The following is an 18221-nucleotide window of genomic DNA, read 5'->3' as shown; positions in this document are numbered from 1 at the left end:
ATGGGACACAGAATCCATAATTGCATTATTCAGCTTCTCCCCCCCTCTTCTGCTTTGTAGAAACACAACCTATTTCACCAGTCACATTTGCACCTTGTTTGCTTGGTTATATATTATTTACTAAATCGTTGCCCTGCGGATAAACCGTGTAAAGTTGCTTTAAAAAAGTTATTTGTTTGATAATTAAGTCCTGAAAACCCATCGTTTAATGATTATTCCGAACCCATAAGGCAGAGAACCTCCATGACGTTTTTCTCTAAGTTTAATTACCGTATGCTAATTTCCTTGCCTACTACGTGATTAATTAAAATCATATTTTCATAATCATTTGGCACTAGTATTGTTTTAGAATTATCATGATCCCCTAAATAGTGTATGTAAATAAAGTCGGCTCTAATGGAAAGAATCAAAATGCAACGCTGAGGACCTTTATGTGTTTGTATGCATGCGATTGGCAACATAACTGGCTTATTTACATTAAATACGCCACAAGGTTACAGTGCAGATCAACGTCACTTTATCGCTGATTACTTCTCTTAAACGCCGGAGCGGTGACTGATGCTCCGGTCCCCCTGTCCGCCAAGGTTTCCCCGGGAGTTTTTTTTTTTAGGAGAAACAGACTTTGCATAGTTTCGGGAGCAGGTAAGCAGGGCGCTTTGTGGAGCCCGGCACTGCCCCCGGGGGCTCGGCGGGGTTTGCGGGGCGCGGGCAGGGGCGGCGGGGCGCGGGCGCGGGGGCTGCGCGGGCGCGGGGGCTGCGCGGGGCGCGGGGGCTGCGCGGGGCGCGGGCAGCGGCGCTGGCCGGGGGGCTGCGGAGCGGCGCGGGCTCCTCGGGGTGTTTACACGCGCTCAAGGTCACGACCAAGCTGCGCCGTGTTAAATGGTTTCTTAGTTGCTAGACAGGGAGAAAAAATGGACGATCACAGACCATTCTTTGTAGATTATTATATCAAGGGTTCAGCTTTTGGCTCATCAAAGCTAAATGCCGCAAGACCTATCTAGTTGCTGTGAATTATGCCAAGACGACAATGGAGTGCTTTTTTAATGGTACAATGCATTTCACCTACCAGATAGGGGGAGTCCACGCTGAGAGATGGGGATGTCTTGTGATGTTGGGTGATCAGTATCAATGAAGGGGGTTATTCTGAAAAGAGACAGATTAAAATAAAGCGCTCTTTGCTCGGGATGTGCTGGAAGCAGTTGGGAGGGCTACCCGGAGCGGGCGGCCGCGGCAGCCCCGCGCCGCACTTTTCCCCCTCCGCACAAGAAAATGATCAAGTCAATCATGTGGACATGCTTCATTATTCATTGAACACAATCTTTTACAACGCTCCGTTTACGTGCGGGAGTTTCTTCTACGCTTTGCTTTAAATTTTAAGGTAAGAAAGACAAAGGTAAAAAGGGGGTTTTTGAGGATCCGGGAGGCTCCCGCGAGCCATCAAAGAGGCTCCAAAGTCAGTCCGGAGTATGTTTTTGTTTTTTATTTCTTTTTAATCATCGCAATGGGGCCTGCGTTTTCCACCGTGATTAAAAAAATACAGTATAATTAAATATCCATAGCAGTGACGTTTGCAAGCAGGGCTGTCAGGGGAAAAGCAGAAAATAATGAAAGGAGCGGAGAAGCCATTGAATGGCGCTATAGAACTTAGCCTGAAGAAAACCCTACGTTTTTCCTCTTTCTCTCTCGTTTCTTTTAAAACCGTTACTTTACAAAAAAGGAGCGGGCGGGCGAGGCGAGGGGAGGCGAGTGCCGGCGGCGGCCGCGGCGCTGCCCGGGGGCCGCCCGCCGCCGGCCCCAGCCCGCACCGACCCTGCCCTTAACTTGCCCAGAAACTTTTTGTTTTAAAGGGTGGCTGCGGAGCAAACTTTGCTGAAGTGACTTTAAACGCGGGCCCCTCTTTCTTCCCTCCCTCCCCCGTTAGGATCCCGGCTAATCGTGGTGTAATTTGTAAACTCCCCCCCTCTTTTTTTTTTTTTTTTTTTTTTTTTTTTTTTTTTTTTTTTTTTTAATCAAAGTTAGCTGATGCATACCATGTGTCAAACTTGTGAGATTCAAGTGCCTAAGAGACCTGCCATTTTGTGCTCTAATCGACCTCTTATGAATAGGAGCCGTGCATAATGCTGCGAGGAGCGTTGTGACATTCAAGTAGGCACTAAATGTCAGGCCAGGTCTCAGCCCTTTCGGGGGGAGCGGAGCGCGCCCGGCGGCGCCGCGGGGAGCGGGGAGGCACCTGCCAGCCCGCCGCCGGGGCTTTTGTCAGCGCCCGGAGAAAGTAACAGGTTAAGGAGGAAACTTAAATGGCAATCCCCGGCGGGGACGGGGGGAGCATCACCTTGCCGGCGGCGCGCCGTGCGCGGAGGGCCGCGGGGGCGCCGCTGCCTGCGCGGGGCAGCGGCCTCGCTCTGCGGCGCGGGGGCTGCGCGGGGCTGCGCGGCCGGGAGGCGGGGGGGCACCGGGCCGGCGGCGGGATTAGCGGGAGGGGGGGAGGAAGGAGAGATTCTTTGAGGCTGTGTAGGAAAGAATCCAGATTTTAATGCGCCCATCTGTTGCAGTTTTGCAAATAATTAATATATATGTGTGTATGCGTGTGTGTGTGTGTGTGTGAGAGAGAGGGGCTGGGGCAGCGCTGCCGCCTGTGAACTTCAAGGCAAAATAAAAGGTCGCGAAGATTTATGCTGTTTATCGGAGGGTCCGCGGCTCCCGCGGGGCGGCTCGCACGGGCTCCATCCGAAAAGTTAGTTGCCGGCGAGCCCCGGCGCGGCGGCGGGGCCGGGGGCACGGAGCGGCCGCGGGTGCCGGCGCCCGGGGCGGGCGCGGCGGGGAGGGCTCCGGCCGCCGCCTGCCTGCGCGGCGGGCATTGTTTCGGGGTGCGTGCGGCGGATGTGGCCGTGGCTGATACAGTGTCGAGGCGGGGACGTGATTTGTCAGATCCCTCCGTTGGCACTTGAGCGGCCGCCGGGCCGGGGAGCGGCGGAGCGGCGGTGCGGGGAGCGGGCGCGGTGCGGGGCGCGGCGCTCCGCGGGCGCGGGGCAGGGGCGGGCGCGGGGCGCGGCTGCCCGGCCGCCCGCGGCGGGAGCGCTCTGCGGGGCTGTGCATTCCCTCGCCGCCCCCCGCCCCCCCGTGCAGTTTAAAATAAATCCAACAGGGGCCGTGTTTGCTGAGCTGATGTGCCCGGCTGATACAGATAGCGGCGGCGAGCCGCCCGCTTCTGTGGAAAAAGACTATTTTAAGTGTCATAATTAAGTTTAGAAGCCTTGTTTGGGCTCATTCACTGCTCGAAATAAAAAGGACTGGCTGCTTTTAGACCCTTTCTGAAGGGGTTGGCTAAGCGCCTCTGCACGTTCGCTCGGAGAAGAATGTTTTCTTTTCTAGTTTAATATTAGAAACTATATTTTTACTTGTTTAAACCGGATTTGATTATTCCTGTGGAGATTTTTTTCTCTCCCCCCCTTCCTATCGCTCAAATCTTTGTTCATTGTTCATTGACTGTGGAAGGCTGCTTAAATGTACGGAGAGAGGGGGGAGGCCCCCTCGGTGGTTTGATGTTGAAATAGTAAACCTGAATGAGGAGGGTGGCTAGAAAAGTGGACATTGCAGCTTTAATTAACTTCAAGATGCTTCAGCGAGGACCAGAGCGTAGTAGTGACGTTGCCTCATAAATCTGTCCAGTACAGTGCGTTGCATTGAACTATTACAGTATCACCATCATATTGAATATTCACTACCTATCCGGGAGCAGATTTGCATAATTGGATCTTTTTTAAATGAAACTTGTTTGCAAAAACCCAAACAAAACCAAAAAAACAAAAGCCCAAGTGAAAACCGCGGCGATCTGCATGATTATAAAGGGTTCAAACATATCCGAAAAGTAAGTGACCTGCATAAGTACATCAATAGGTTAAGTGCAAATAAGATGAGAAGTGCTTCTGAAAGCTGTACATTCCCTATGTGGTCTCTTGGGTTATTTCTCAATAGCGGGATTTTTTTGTAGCCTCAGGGATTTTAGGTTTTCTGTCTGCTTTCATAACTTTTTCCCTCACAGTTGTTATACAAGGTGAGGCTTTTGTACCATGCCTGTGTACCTGTAGTGATATTTTTAAAGAAACTAGATTAACAGTTTGTAATTTGTGCTGTTTGTCTTGTATAATTACGGCTACTGTGGAAGAGAAATGTGTATTGCTGTTATATTTCTGGTCATTGAATCGATCATCACTGTATGTGTCAGAATATTCAAAGGTTGTTTGTGTATGTGTTTGTGTATGCTTAAAAATCGACTAAGTTATCTAAGCTGCTACTTCTTAAATCAGAGACAACTAGCTTTTTAATGTGTGTGTGCCCCTGCCCCCCCCCCCCCCCCCCAATTTGATGGAGGATGAAGATGACTGAAGTAATTAAAAATACCAACAATTTTTAGAGTGAATTTGTAGCTTCTGTGTAAACCCCATCCCCTGCTAACCGTGTGGCTGGCTTGCAATATTGCAGTTTTGGGTCGGGCAGGTTTAGAAGTGTTTTGTAAAATCAGATGCTGGTGTTTCAGATGCTGCGAGGGAAAGTTGTGGAGGGAAGGCAGCTGGGAGCTGGAAGTTGCCTCGTGGGGAAGGGGAGCAGCCATCGGTGGGGCGAGCCGGGCAGAAGTGCAAAGTCTGCGTGCAGCCCAAGCCTTGCCCCGGCTCTCCCCCCTCGCCGAGGGCTGCTTTAGTTATGATGTCATTCTGATAGTGGAGAGCAAATGTCTCCTGATTCTACCATTAAACGCCTGGCTGATTTGCCTGATAATGATAGCATTGACGTCCTGCTCCTTGACAAATGCAAGCCCTATGAGCCCTATGAATTAACTTTTTTCCCATAGCTGGGAGCCAGCTAGCTTTACGACTCATGAATGTAGCAGCACTTCTTTGACAGATTACTTTGAACCTCCTCAATTCTGCAACAAACCCCCTACTCTAAACACCACTTCTGTTAGGCTGCTAGCAGACCCCTGGACAGTTTGGGCCTGATTTGCTGGGCTGCTGAGCATTCATCACTTCCAGTGACTTCAGATGGAGTTGTGGGTGCTCAGCAGCTTTGAAAATCAGGCCCTGTGTTCAGTCAACAGATGATGCATTTTTTTGGCTTGTTTGGGTTTTATTTTTTTGTTGTTTTTTTCTTAAGTTAGACAGTTAAAGAGGGCTCTATGATTTCTAGTCATTATAAAAATATTTGTAAATTGCTTGAGTTGTTTATCCTAGTCTGGTCTGTTTTACCCTTTCTGTTATCCTTTTTAAAAAAAAATTATTTTCATTTAATCTTCTAGTGGATGTGCTGTTAATCTTCATTAGAAAAGAATCATAAATGAGTTGTTTAAAGTTTTCAGAATGTTGCAGAAGAAAAATGTTTCCAGTTTGGTACCAAGTGCTGAGAGATTTGATTGCTGTTTCAGAACGTGCACTAGAAGAGAGTCTCGGTACAGTTGCTAAACCCTGCGACTGGGTGCACTTTCTCATGTCTGCTCTGTCTTCAGATTTTGCTCCTGACTCTGAATTTCTATCCCTGCAGGTAAATGAGATTTAATATGATGGGGTTTTTAAAGTGCCAGTGACTTAAACTTTGTTTTCATGTGCTGTTACGATGATGACAATTAACAACTGCAGATGTAAGAAAGGTCAGCCTCTCTGTTACTTTTGCAGGGAATGAACGTGAAGTATTTGCAGGCTAAAGCTGTGTTTTGCAAATGATTTCCTGAAGATACAAGTTGCTGTGATAGAAACACTGTATTAAAACTCTTCTGATAAATTGACTATGTCTTTATTAATGAAAAAGAAGAAAAAAGAATTGTTCTACGGGCTTTTTGACTTCTGAACATATTTAAGCTCTGATACTCTGCAAGTTGTCTGGCTCTGTCTTCACTGTAGGCTTTTATGTAATGAAGAGGCTGATTGTCATATTTTTGTCCATGCCAGAGGCCAATAACCCAACCCATTCATTATCAGAAGAGAGTAGCCTGTAAGTTGCAACATCAGTACCACTGTTTTGCTTGCAGCAATGAAGACAGTGCTGAGATCAGAAATTGTGATCTTCAGTACAGAAAGCTGACACATTAGGTTGTTTACCCACCATGGAGCCTTAGGTGACCAAAGAGATTTGCATTAGAACAGATGTAGAAAAATCCACTAGTCCATTAAAACAGGCTGTGCTTATTCCCTGGGAAGCACAAGTTTCATCAAGTGTAGGGAAATCAGTAAGAAGTAATTTTTTCAAATGTTGATTTTTGCTTAAAGTTGACTTTGAATTGCACAGGTGTTTTAGAGTGCCTTGACTGAAAAAAAAAAAAAAAGACATGATTTATATGAATTTTATGAAAATGGAAACTAAAGCCATAGATAGATTTATTTTTCTAGTTTGAGTGTGGACAATTAAAGACTTTTAATCTTCTGATTTAGTCTACTTTAATAAGATTGTAAGCAAGTCTAAATTTTAATCTCTGCATTTCTCTCAGATACCTGAAGAGATGTATATCAGCTCTTCAAAATGCTAAAAACAGTAAGATCTTGAAAAACTATTTTTCTATCCTCTCTTTCATACCTTGCATTTCCCTGAGTTGCAAGCAATTTGGATTCAGGGAAAGACAACACAGATGAAAAAATAGAATACATTCTTTTATAGAAACATGAATAAACTTATTTCTGGCAACTGTTGCTGGAAATCCAAATTTCTCTAGTGAAGAAACTCCAGGCACAGATATTAATGGAAGAGGGAAAAAAGCTACGGAAAGAAAATATGTAGAAGCAAAATAATTCTGATGCTTAACTGGCTGATCTCAGGGTTATTGTACAGCTGTGTGGGTCTAACTTCCAGTTGTGTGGCCGAATACAGAGTATGAACTTCCTCAGACCAAGGCACTGATCAGAATCTGCCCTTGGCTAGAAACGAGAGAATTGCAATGATCCGATAGATGTTTAACGTGAAATAACCGAGGAGCGTCTGCCGAAATCGGAGTGGATCACAATAACTGCTATGACATTTCCACTCATATTGGCAGGTTAAGCAATGAAGCCAAGCGCTGAGGGAGAGATTTGAAGCATCTTTTCAGGGACAGCAGAAATCCAGATCAGGAAAGAGGCAGGGGAATAGGATAGCAAGGGAGGATTTGGGTTGCCTCTGCCCAACTGCATCAAACCTGTCACTAAATATGCTCCCAGAAGTAGGATTCTCCCAGTATTCTGAATTTGGCAAGTTTCCCTTAAATTTAAATTTGCTCTAATTTTCAGGTGCATCTTACTAGATAACCAGATGCATCAAAAAGGCAAAAGAATTATAGAGGAGTAATTATAATTAGCCTAGTTGTCTGTGTTTTTTAAAAATTGTAAGACGGGTCCTTGAAAGTATTTGAAGTCACTGTTTTTTACAGGTCTTAATCTAAATACTCCATGAGAGATTGTTTTCTAAAGAGACGGGTTCATCGGGTCAAATTGAACTATATTAAAGACAAACAATTTTGTTGTAATCTGACTGTCTTTTAAACACAGATGAGGAAAACAGAACTAAAATAGCCACAGGAGCCTCAATATCTGATCTTTCCTCCATTGTGCATTGCAGTATATGAGCAGACTCACATAACCAAAAGCAAAATTAGGTAATTCCTTACAAGTATTTGCCATGTAATGAAAAAAGCATCTCTGCCGATCCTGGTAGGACATTAACAGACAGATCTGCAGGTAGCAGTGCTGAAAAATAATGATGATGGCTTCATTCCCATGGCATGGGGCAAGCAACAGGGCTTCTTCGAAGCAGCAGCTCGTTTTTCTTGCATTAGTGTTGAACTGTCCAGCTGCAGGAATCTCGGGCTCCCAGAGGGAGCGAGTGCTTGCCAGGAGGGTGGAAGCTGGTGAAGATTAGGCAGGGGTTATCCCAAGTGGGTACCACAGTGCCAGGGAAAGGCTGCTTGGGAAAATTTGGCCCTGTCTCAGTTTTGTGAAGAGGAGAAGACAGAAATGCAAAGAAAAAGGAGAGTATGAGCTGACTTTCACTCCCAAGAGTGGCTCAGGGGAGGATGGTGGCAGGGGCCACTGTGGGACCACCAGTGGCTGCTACTCTGCCTTGGGACAGCCTGGGATGTCCAGGGGAGGGTTCCTTGTCATCAGCCTTAGGAGGATCAGGCTGCTGTGGTGCAAAGGGGTACACGGCTGTCCTGATTCTTCCTTTCATCATAAGCTTGTTTCAGCCTTTATGTAAATTTCGTTATAGTTTCTTTACCTCACCTTTCTTTCAGTTTTTTTTTTTTTCAATAAGTGCTGTTAGAAACTTTTCATTTTTTTAATGCCTTTGGGATAGTCTGCTGCAGTCACTGTGGTTCTTTGTGGGGAGGATGGGAGCCCTGTTGAGCTCATCAATGCTACAAAGGGGTTGCTATCAAGTACCAGTGTCTACTTGGTCACAGCAGGGCTGTGTGTTGTGCTTCCCTCATAGTCCTGCCCATGCTGATCTGAGAATTAGCCCTGGTAACCCATGTCGTAGCACTGTGTTAGGTTGCCATCCTGGCATTAAATTTATTTTTCTAAATAATGGCATGCAGTATTAATGTTGTTTATTTCACTCTCATAAGCTGGCCTCCATAGATTTTGCAGACATTTTTGCCATCAATCTCATTATTGGAATACCAGTGGTAGATACAGATAGATGTAGATAGGTCTCTTTAATCTAAAATGTAGAGAAACATGGGTAAATAGGAAATTCAGGCAAAATAAATTCATGCAAAGGACATATGGAATAAATTATCAGCAAGGGCAGGATAAATGAGTTCAAGGGAAGCCTGGGTTTGTTTCTTGAGAAAGAGCATGTGAGAGCTTGAGTGAAGAAAGCAAGGAGGTGTAAAGTCAGGTTTCTATTAAAAAATGCTAACATGGGGGGCTGGATGTTCCTCTCCTGACATTTCTTTTGATAGCTCTCTATGGATAAGTTACGTTTAATTTTTTTGTGTATTCCCTGACACTTGTTCTCTAGATTTCTTCAGGGCTCGTCAGAAATTTTAAAACAGAGGATAGTGCAACATTTTAGTTTTGATAACAGTTTTACTCAAGGGAATGATGTGACAATGAAGTGTTGATCAAGTGAATTAGGGAGAAACCTTTTCTTCTCTGGCATTAGTTTTTAATTAACAGGAGAACTAGAAATTGCCTTCTACTCTAGTGGCCAAGGATTTTTGCTAGGTGTCTGCCCTAGTTCAATCATATAAAATATGATATGATATTTTGGAAAAAAAGCCTCATATATGCATGCTCTCTCTCTTTTCTTAAAAATATTTTTATTTCTCCAAGGTTTGCATGAACACTGGTATGGGTTCCAGTCTGTACCGGGACTTCTGATTGAATGTTGAGAGTTGACTCAATGTTGGAAAGAAGCACTAGTTTTGAAACTGCTGCTTCAAGTAACTTTTACCTTCACTTTGTTGGAATATATCCATCATTTTGATGAAAATTATGAATCTCTCTTCTCACAGGAAAGTACATAAAGTTTAGCAAAAATTTTATTGATTTTGATGTGGCTTCTAGGATCCAGTTCTGCTTTTGTTATTTCAGTCTGGGTATGACTGAGTCAGTGGATAAAACTTGCCTTCCTTACCTGGTGAAAGTCATGTGATTTTTAATTTCACTGTAAGTACAATGTGCAACTTCACTGTTTCCTGATTAAAATTTTTCTCTTTTCATCATTTCATGTACGAAAAGGAATCCAACTTTTTGAGTTAAAAAATAGATGCAAAGATTATAGGCAACCCAAAACTGAATTGTGCAATAAAACGACTATTACCTTTTTAAAGTAACTGCTCTTCATTGATTCATCGAGATTTTATCATAGGAGTATCATTCCTCTTAGGGCTAATAAAATAACCAGTAGAAGTTAACCCAGTATCGTTATTAGCACCATAATACGGACTAAGAAACCTCCACTGCTCCAACTTCTCCCTCCTTTGTATTTTACCATAAAATACCTCTCAAAATAGCTTGGCTATTTTGAAATATTCTTTACTGTTTTAAAGATCAAATGTTCAAGCATATTTCCTTTTTTTTTTTTTTTTTTTTGCTTGAACGCACAAAGCTGTATGCCTGTGCCTGCATAAATGGACATGCTATTAGATAAATGAGCAATAGGAAACCCACAACAACTTCTGGATTAGAATTTCAATCTTTTGTTTGTTTGGTTGTATCTTTGGCATGCTAAGGGCTTTCCAAATATAGGAGTATAGTTTCTGGCCAGAACTAGCTGCCATTTTCTTATTGCAGTTGAAAAATACCAGTTCATTAGTTTGCATCAACATGCTGCATCTTTGAAGGATTTCTCAGGTCCACAATTGAATTTCTGCTCAAAATGAAAGAGTTGCATCTCTGCACTTCATTATGAACTGGTGATTATGGAATGCACCTGGGTCACTGGAGAGCTGGATTCAGATCGTTCCTCTCTATCTGATTTGAATCAGCTTTTTCAAATCAAGTTTCTCACATCCCAGGTGAGTGCTTTAAAAACACACTTTGGCTCTTCTTTTTAAGTTCCTGCTTCAGGCTATTCCAATTTAAATAATCATTTAATTATTCAGTGGGTCAGAAGAGAACTGACTCTTGGCTTGGGCACTCCAGTGGGATGTGAGAGACTGAATCCAACTGGTTTCTGTTGCAGAGGCTTGCAGCCTGCACTCCTGAGTGTGACACGGGGAGAGCAGTCTCATATTCTTACTGTTATCTTGCCGCCTTTTCATTTTGAAAAACTGCAAAAGGTATCAGGATAGTCCCAGAGGAGAACAAAAGGAAATTCTAAAATCTTCAAAGTGTTTGTGATACTGAAAAATTCTTTCTTGCATAGTTCACAATTCAGCTATTATAAAAGTCAGTTGGTGATGGAATGCATCTTTATAACCCAAAAATTTTCATCTCGAAATGGAATTATGTTGCCATTATTTTTGTTTGGTGGATTATGTGTTTGAACACAACATTCTTACATGCCCTTGAGTGAGTAGCTCCAGGAGGTGTAATAGGTGAAACATTAACCCTTTCTCCTGGTACTGCTTTGGACCTTGTGCAGCAGAGAGCTTGCTGTGGATGGCTCTCTGGAGTACTGGCAGGAGGAAAGAAATGCTGAGTAAATGCCAACAAATGCCTGAGAGATGCAAGGGATACTGCACTTGTTCCTTCTCACAGGAAGAACCTCCTCTGAGGTGTAGAAGATCTATGAAACTGCCAGCTTTCTCTGTCAGGATCTCTTAAAAAGCAGAGAAGAAATGTCTTAATCTGTAAAGGGGGAATCCACAAAGGGAGGAAATCCTTCTTTTCTTAGAGATAGAAATACTCATTTTGATAGCTTCTGCTTCCTCTGTCTTTCATTCTTAACTTGTCTGGCAGCACAACTCTGGCAGAATCCATGCTGTATTGGTTGGTTCCCCTCCTGGCTGCTCTGCAACAGTGATGGATGGGAGCCAAGGGAATAAATATAGCTCCGAGTTCCAGTAGTAACCCCCTGCCACACTTCTACACAGAAACTGGGAGGTCACGGGGGGAGAGGGAATGGGCAGGCTCAGGTCTGACTTCAGCAGAGAGGGTGTTTCTGTGCTCCCTGAGGAAGGGGAAAGGTGCTGCAGAAACCCATTCCTGCCTTTGTTTCCATGCAGAACTGAAGGGATCTGTAGATCTATTTAAAAAGCATTACCATTGGCTATGCAGTTTCCATGTGAGTTTATTAAATGTGGATATTTTTTATATGTAAAAATAACTTCACCATTTTGTTATTTCCTTTTACGTATTTCACTCCGGTTGGAAAAATGAAATCAATCTAGTCAGCTTTTCATCAGTTTCTCTTTGGCTGTCATGCAGTTGCACAATGCTGCAGTGCTTGGCTAGCAAAAATGTTTACAACGAAAAATTGTTTTCAATGGGATTAAAAAAAGAACCATGGAAACATTTTTATTGGTCTTCAATTTTTGTGCAACTTGGATTTTTACAAGACCTAGACTACATCAATAGTGTGGCTCTAATTTGATTTTAAGATTATACTGTATTTTTGTATATACTTGCAAGGTATAGCCAAGATACTGCTAGTACCCTCTGTCACAAAGTACAAAAAATTCGAGCTTATTTCTTAGCAGCTGGTTCAAAGTCCATGGAAATCCTGAGCACCTTGCAGTTGGCTCTCAAGGGTTTGGGGTCAGACCTTCCACCTGTATGGAAATACCTGTTGTTAAGTTGGTTTAAGCAGTCTTCATCAGTAGAACTGCTGTGAGTTGATCTCTGATCTATTAGTGCTGTGAGATTGCTACAGCTGAGGTGAATCTGGGGGTATGCTTGCAGCCCTTAAATATCTTTATTGCTGCTGGCACCTATAGAAATCTCACATATGGAGAATATATAAAGTCAGATCCTTGGAAGGTTAACCGTAATAAAATCCTAGGAGTAAAATATTGTCTGACAGTTACCCTTTGCATCAAAACTCTTAAATTCTTTTTTAAAGGTGCTTGTGATGACCGTTGAGTTAGTTTGGATTTTAATTTATTTTGCTTTACAGTTCAAGTAGCACAAGCTCTTCTAGGGGTGGCCTGAGTTTGTGACAACTGCTTTATGAATATGTGGGGCAGTCTGGGGAGGCACTGCACCTCCCCAGGGACTGCTGCCACTAAAACAGAGAGGAGTTACACAGGCACCCTGAGCTGTTTCTCACACTGCCTCCATCCAGTGGCCCTCAGCAGCCACCATGAACCTACCACATGAATGAGGAATGGGGTCCCTTGGGTACCCTCTGAAAAGGGAAAGCCTTTCTCTTAGAGAAACATGAAATTCATAGGGCCCAAGCTTGCAGATAAACCTCTTCCAGTGTTTTTATGATCAACATTCACCACTGAGTTCACTAATTGAAGACCTTAATGAATGTTGTAATGATTAGGTCTGTTTTTGTCACTGATTCAGTATTTTGTTTTCAGGTGTGAGCTGGCTGAGTCAAATTTAGTTTTCTTTTAAGTGAAATCATCGTCACACAAGCAAAAAAAATCACCACAACCCCCCCTGCTTTATAAATATAATATATCACAGCCTCTTTCAAACACCAACTGTTGATTGGCTACTACCCATGTCATGGTACTAAATCACTGACTTCAGACTATTAACCTTTTGCTTACTGAATACAACTTCTGCAGTGAACTCACATCCACCATGTAGTTAGACAGAACTTGCATTTGATGAGATAACTGTTGTGGAAAGAAACAAATTATTGTGCAGACTTTTTCTGTGATATTGGGAAAGGTATTGAAATTTATGATTTACAAATAAAAACAGCTGAATTTGAAAAGAGTTTACACTTGTGCAATCTGTAATGTAACACAATTTTCATTCTCTGGCTCTGTAGCTGGTATAAAGTTCTAAAAGTAGATTTGATGCCTCTGTTAAAATAGGCTGGGTAGTCCATAGTCTTCAACTGCATGATACTTATTCATGTACCTTTTTTAGAGGAAAACATCTCTTTTCAGAACATGTTGATGTTTTTAACCATGTGAGGACAATTTTTATGGGTTTGTTTTGCTTTGATGAGATTTTCTCCTATTTTGGGAGATAGGGTTTTTGAAGATGTGTTTCATGTATTTAAGTCAAATAAAATGCTACCTATTAGATTGAAAAAACCTTCTCTATTTTATGTTTCTCCTTTATTAGTATAGATTTACAAATAAGTCTTCAGAATTTTTTTATCATTGTTTGTTGTTATGACGTCATATATCTTTTGTTAATTGTGCATTCTTTTCTTGGTTTTAGTTATATTGTGGAGCAAATGTTTTCTTGTTTAAAAAATAACATTTTATCATTTCTAAATTAACAGTGAAAATACCCTTGAAGACCCCATCATTTTTTCTGATTTAAGATGCCAGTAATCTCTGCAGCCTTCTCTGACGGTAGTGGTGGAGCTGAACACAAGAGAGCAAACCAAAGATAAGGGAAGGAGAAGCACTGGGTTCCAGTATGCTTCCAGTTATGTGTGTAGGTGGAGCAGGATCTCTTGGACTGGGGGCTCTGGGTTAGCCACAGTGCTAGGGAAGCATGGCAGGAGAAGCAGGGCTGGCAGAGAGAGGGAGGAGAAGTGCTGCACGTGTCTTTTCATACTGGATTTGAAGACAATTTTTCCCTCTTTGGGTAATTTCTTCTCATTTGAAATAGGAAAATAGTTAAACAAGGAAAAGGGATGGGGGGAGACAGGGAAGTATCTTGAGCACTTTCCTTGCTCTGTTCAGATGTGTGTGTATGTTTTTCACAGAAATATCCGGAAAGCATCTGTGAAAAATGGAAGTTCTCCTTGTTAAGCTGAAAGTTCTGCCAGGCTTGGAAGCCATTTGTACCTTGTTCTGGGTCCAAAGTGCTTCCCATGTGCTCCTGCTGAGTGTAGAATTTAGTTCTGTCCAGTTACTTCCATTTAGGATTTGCCCTCCCTTGAGATCAGTATTTAGTACTAGGGCAGCTTTTATATGTTGAATAAAGTTCATTTATTCCTATAGAAATAAGAAGGCTTAACAGCAACGTACAATCAATATGCAAAAGCCCACTAAAATAATTTGTATTCATATGTGAACAACATTAATTCAAAACAATCTTAAGCCCTTATTTTGTCCAATGATTGCTGGACATCTAAGTGAAGAGCTCTTATAATTTATTAGTTTATTATCAATGATATTGCCAACACTTAAACTCTTCAGTTAGGTAACCCTATTATTCTATTAGGGCTTGTGCTCTCTGATTAAAATCTATACTGAAATATTTCTTGCCTTAGCACAGGTGCCCTGTCCTTCTATGGCAGGTGGAGTTTGGCAAGAGTACAAGGAGAATGTAAATAATAATTACTGAATAATAATTTAGTATTTTATAAGATGTTTGCATGCCTGTCTTACAACTGCATGATATGAAGACACCTATAAAAGGTATAAATACACTTATCTTTGAGAAAGTGATATGACAAGAATAAGAATACTTTAAAATAGTTTCTTTTTATTATGCTCAATACTTCTTTCCCCTTAGTTTACATGCTTAATTTTTCTCAGGAAGACCATATGTTAACAAAATTTTCTGTAGCCTATAGGAATTCTTTAGTTTGTGGGGAGGATCGGGTGTACCTTCAGCTGTGAATAATTTATGGATATAATTTGTTTCACGAGCTCTCTTTCAGATTTTATAAACAAGATGTTCACATACATGTAAGGACTGTCAGTTAAAGCTGTTCAGTGCCAAACCTTACTGGTACAGTGCTATGAATCCTCTTGTACTGCTTCAGTTGATCTTAACTGAGCATTTCTGGAATAGCATTTGATCCTGACTTAGTGCAGAAGGAGTAGTATTGAAATGTGTTTAGTTGTTTGGCTAATACTGAGTGTCAGGTGCTAAAGCATTTCTGTGCTGAATTGGATCTTCTGCAGTTAGAAAACGTCAAAATAGTGAAAAATCCTGGACACAATTCAGTTAGTTTATGAGCTAGGTGTTACAGTGTTTTGAAAACCTGCAATAAGCCATATTACCTTCTTGTTTTCAAAACTTTTTTTATCTCTGTTGCTCCCATCAATAATCTGTGATTTCAAAAATCATGTGTGGTCTCATAATTGTTTTTTAAATTGGCTAGAATAGTAGTTCCTTTAAAAAAGTGGTTCAAAGGAAGAGTTGCTTTTCATACTTTAGAATAGCTGTGGTCTTGAATTACATTTAGAAAAAGATGTATTAAATATAAACAAATCCAGTGTTCATGTAAATGTTAATTAAGCTCACATCACAGAACTGTGCTTTTTTGTGAAGAGCAGGAAAATTCTTCTCATTTTCTTGTTCTTTCCACTGAGGATTGTCTGGCATCATTCCAGCACCACCTTCTCACAGCAGGATGACTTCAAGCACCCCAGGGGACGGGGCTGTTCCCTCAGCCCGTGACCACTCCTGGCTCTGGAGGTGCTGGGTCTGCAGCAGGTCCTGCCAGGCTGGCCTGGCTGAGCCCTTGCCAGCTGCAGATGGGGAAGTGCAAGGCAGGGACTTGTAAGAAGTTTTATACCAGCACACACAGGTGAGGAAGACAGGACCTGCATGTAGGGAGTGGCCAGGGCAGGCAGGAGCTGGAGTGCCACTGCCCATTCCCATGTCAGAGGTGGAGCATCAGGGATATAGGGGCTGCAGACCATGGGAGCTCCAACTTGGAGGCACAACTGAGGGAGAGGAAGGGAAGAAAGAACGAGAGAAGGTTTTTTTGTGTCCCAGGATGATGCTGTCCTCTATGCATTCAGATCAGAGCAGCCCACAGCCATATAAAATAGCTCTTACACTCTCAAAGATTGTTCTGCTGAACTGAAGTTTGCTATTTTAATTTTCTTTGCAGACCTTGATATCAAAATCACTGCTCTATCCTTTCTCATTGGAACTCCTTGAGTAAAATAAGATCTGTACCAAATATTGAAGAATTAAACCTAACAGAATGAAAAATTAACATGCTAAATATAATAAGTAATGATATAAACAAGGTGCTATGTCATTCTGCTTGCCAAAGACTGAGCCCTCTTTTGTTCAAAACCAGATTATGTTCTTCATCTCTCTAATGGAACCATTAGAAAATTCATATTGGAAGCCAGGACCTTATTTGTGATGCTGCTTTTCCTTTGGGGCTGATATTGAAGCACAGGCACAGTATAAAACTTCAGAAAGAAGGCAAATATCAGATAGTTTTAGCCCAGGATTAGCAGCTAGGACTCTTGAGTGTCATCTGAACATTGATTATTTGTCAGATAATGCAATTACATTTAATGGAGGGCACTGCTCAGGAGTTACACAGTTTAACTAGCACGTTTGGGTTTTATGCACTGTACCATGCTCGCAGTCACAGCAGAAACATGAGTGACATTTGACACTCACTTGTGGTGGTACTTCTCCAGAGCAGCTGCACGTCACAACACTGAGAAAACCCACAAAATGCCTGTCCTGCTCTCCTTGCTACCAAGCCCTGTTTACACTGTCCCTGAGAGGCAGAGGCTGCCCCAGAGAGCGGTGTTGGAGGATGGTGTCACACGCTGTGTGCCTGTCAGTGAGCTGACACACTCGGTACTGGCTGTGACATGTCACTGACATGAAACCATGCAGTGCTGCTGCAGCGTGGGGCACAGCACAGGTTATACAGCAATTGCACTCTGTTCTCATCTGTGTGACAGATCCACCAAGAGGCACGAGAGTCTGAGCCAGCCCCTAGATTCCAGGGTTTCTGCATTCCCATTAAAAGAGGAAGAAAAGAATGATGTGCCTATGATGGTCTGAAATGAAACAGAGAAGAATCCTGTCCCTGTCCTCACATGAACCCTGATAATAACAGGGAGGACTCCACCATCTCCTTATTGCAGTGCAGAAGGAGCGATTAAGTAAAATTCTTGCTTCTGTTTTCTTTATTGGCCTTATAGTCTAGGAATAAATCTTGGCTCGATTGAATAATGGGGACTTTTACCATTGAGTTCACTGGAACCAAGATTTTCTTTTCAAAATAATTGTCAGCTTTACTCCTCCTATGAACAGGGTGCCGCTTTGTGTTCCTGAGTCATTCCAGTGATCCTGAGAAAACTCTCCCTGCTCAAGAAGCCTAAGGCTGGTAGGCTGACATGTGGTTTTCTTCAGTGGCAACACCTGTGATCTTCTCTGACCCAGAAAAATGCCCCTGAGTTTCAGGTGATCAGGCAAGCCCTAGGACATCCTCTAATGCTCTTCTAGGCAGACCTGCTGTCAGTTCTGGCTTGGCCATTCCTGGATTTGAGTGGAGTCCCTCAGGTTGTCACCTGCAGACAGAAGAGCTCCTGACTCTTCACAGTAGCAGTCAGAGAAGCCCTGCTGACTGAAGGCTCTGTATCACAGTGATAGCCATGGTGGAAATGCTCCATCACACAGAGATGAAAAAACATGATTAAATATCTGAACTTGGTTTATTCATGACAAGGTAGTCTCAAAGGTGTAGCCTAGACTTCAGTGAAACTGAAATCTCCAAAACTGCATTTGAATGTTCCATACTGGAAGAGGTTTCTGAAACTGTGACTCAATTTCCATGGCCAGGATCTAAGATGCTCCAAGAATAGCTGCCTTAGATGGGGAATTTATACCTTTTATCTGAACTTCCTTTTATTTAAAAAAACACACCCAAACCCTGAGGAGTTCAGTTAAGGCTGAGCTTCCAAAACTGTCCTAAGAGTTCCAGCTGGTAACTGTGTTTTGGATCTGAGCAATCCT

This window comes from Prinia subflava, chromosome 13 (assembly GCF_021018805.1).
Source record: "Prinia subflava isolate CZ2003 ecotype Zambia chromosome 13, Cam_Psub_1.2, whole genome shotgun sequence".
In the NCBI taxonomy this organism is placed as follows: domain Eukaryota; kingdom Metazoa; phylum Chordata; class Aves; order Passeriformes; family Cisticolidae; genus Prinia; species Prinia subflava.
This window is presented reverse-complemented; position numbering follows the sequence as displayed.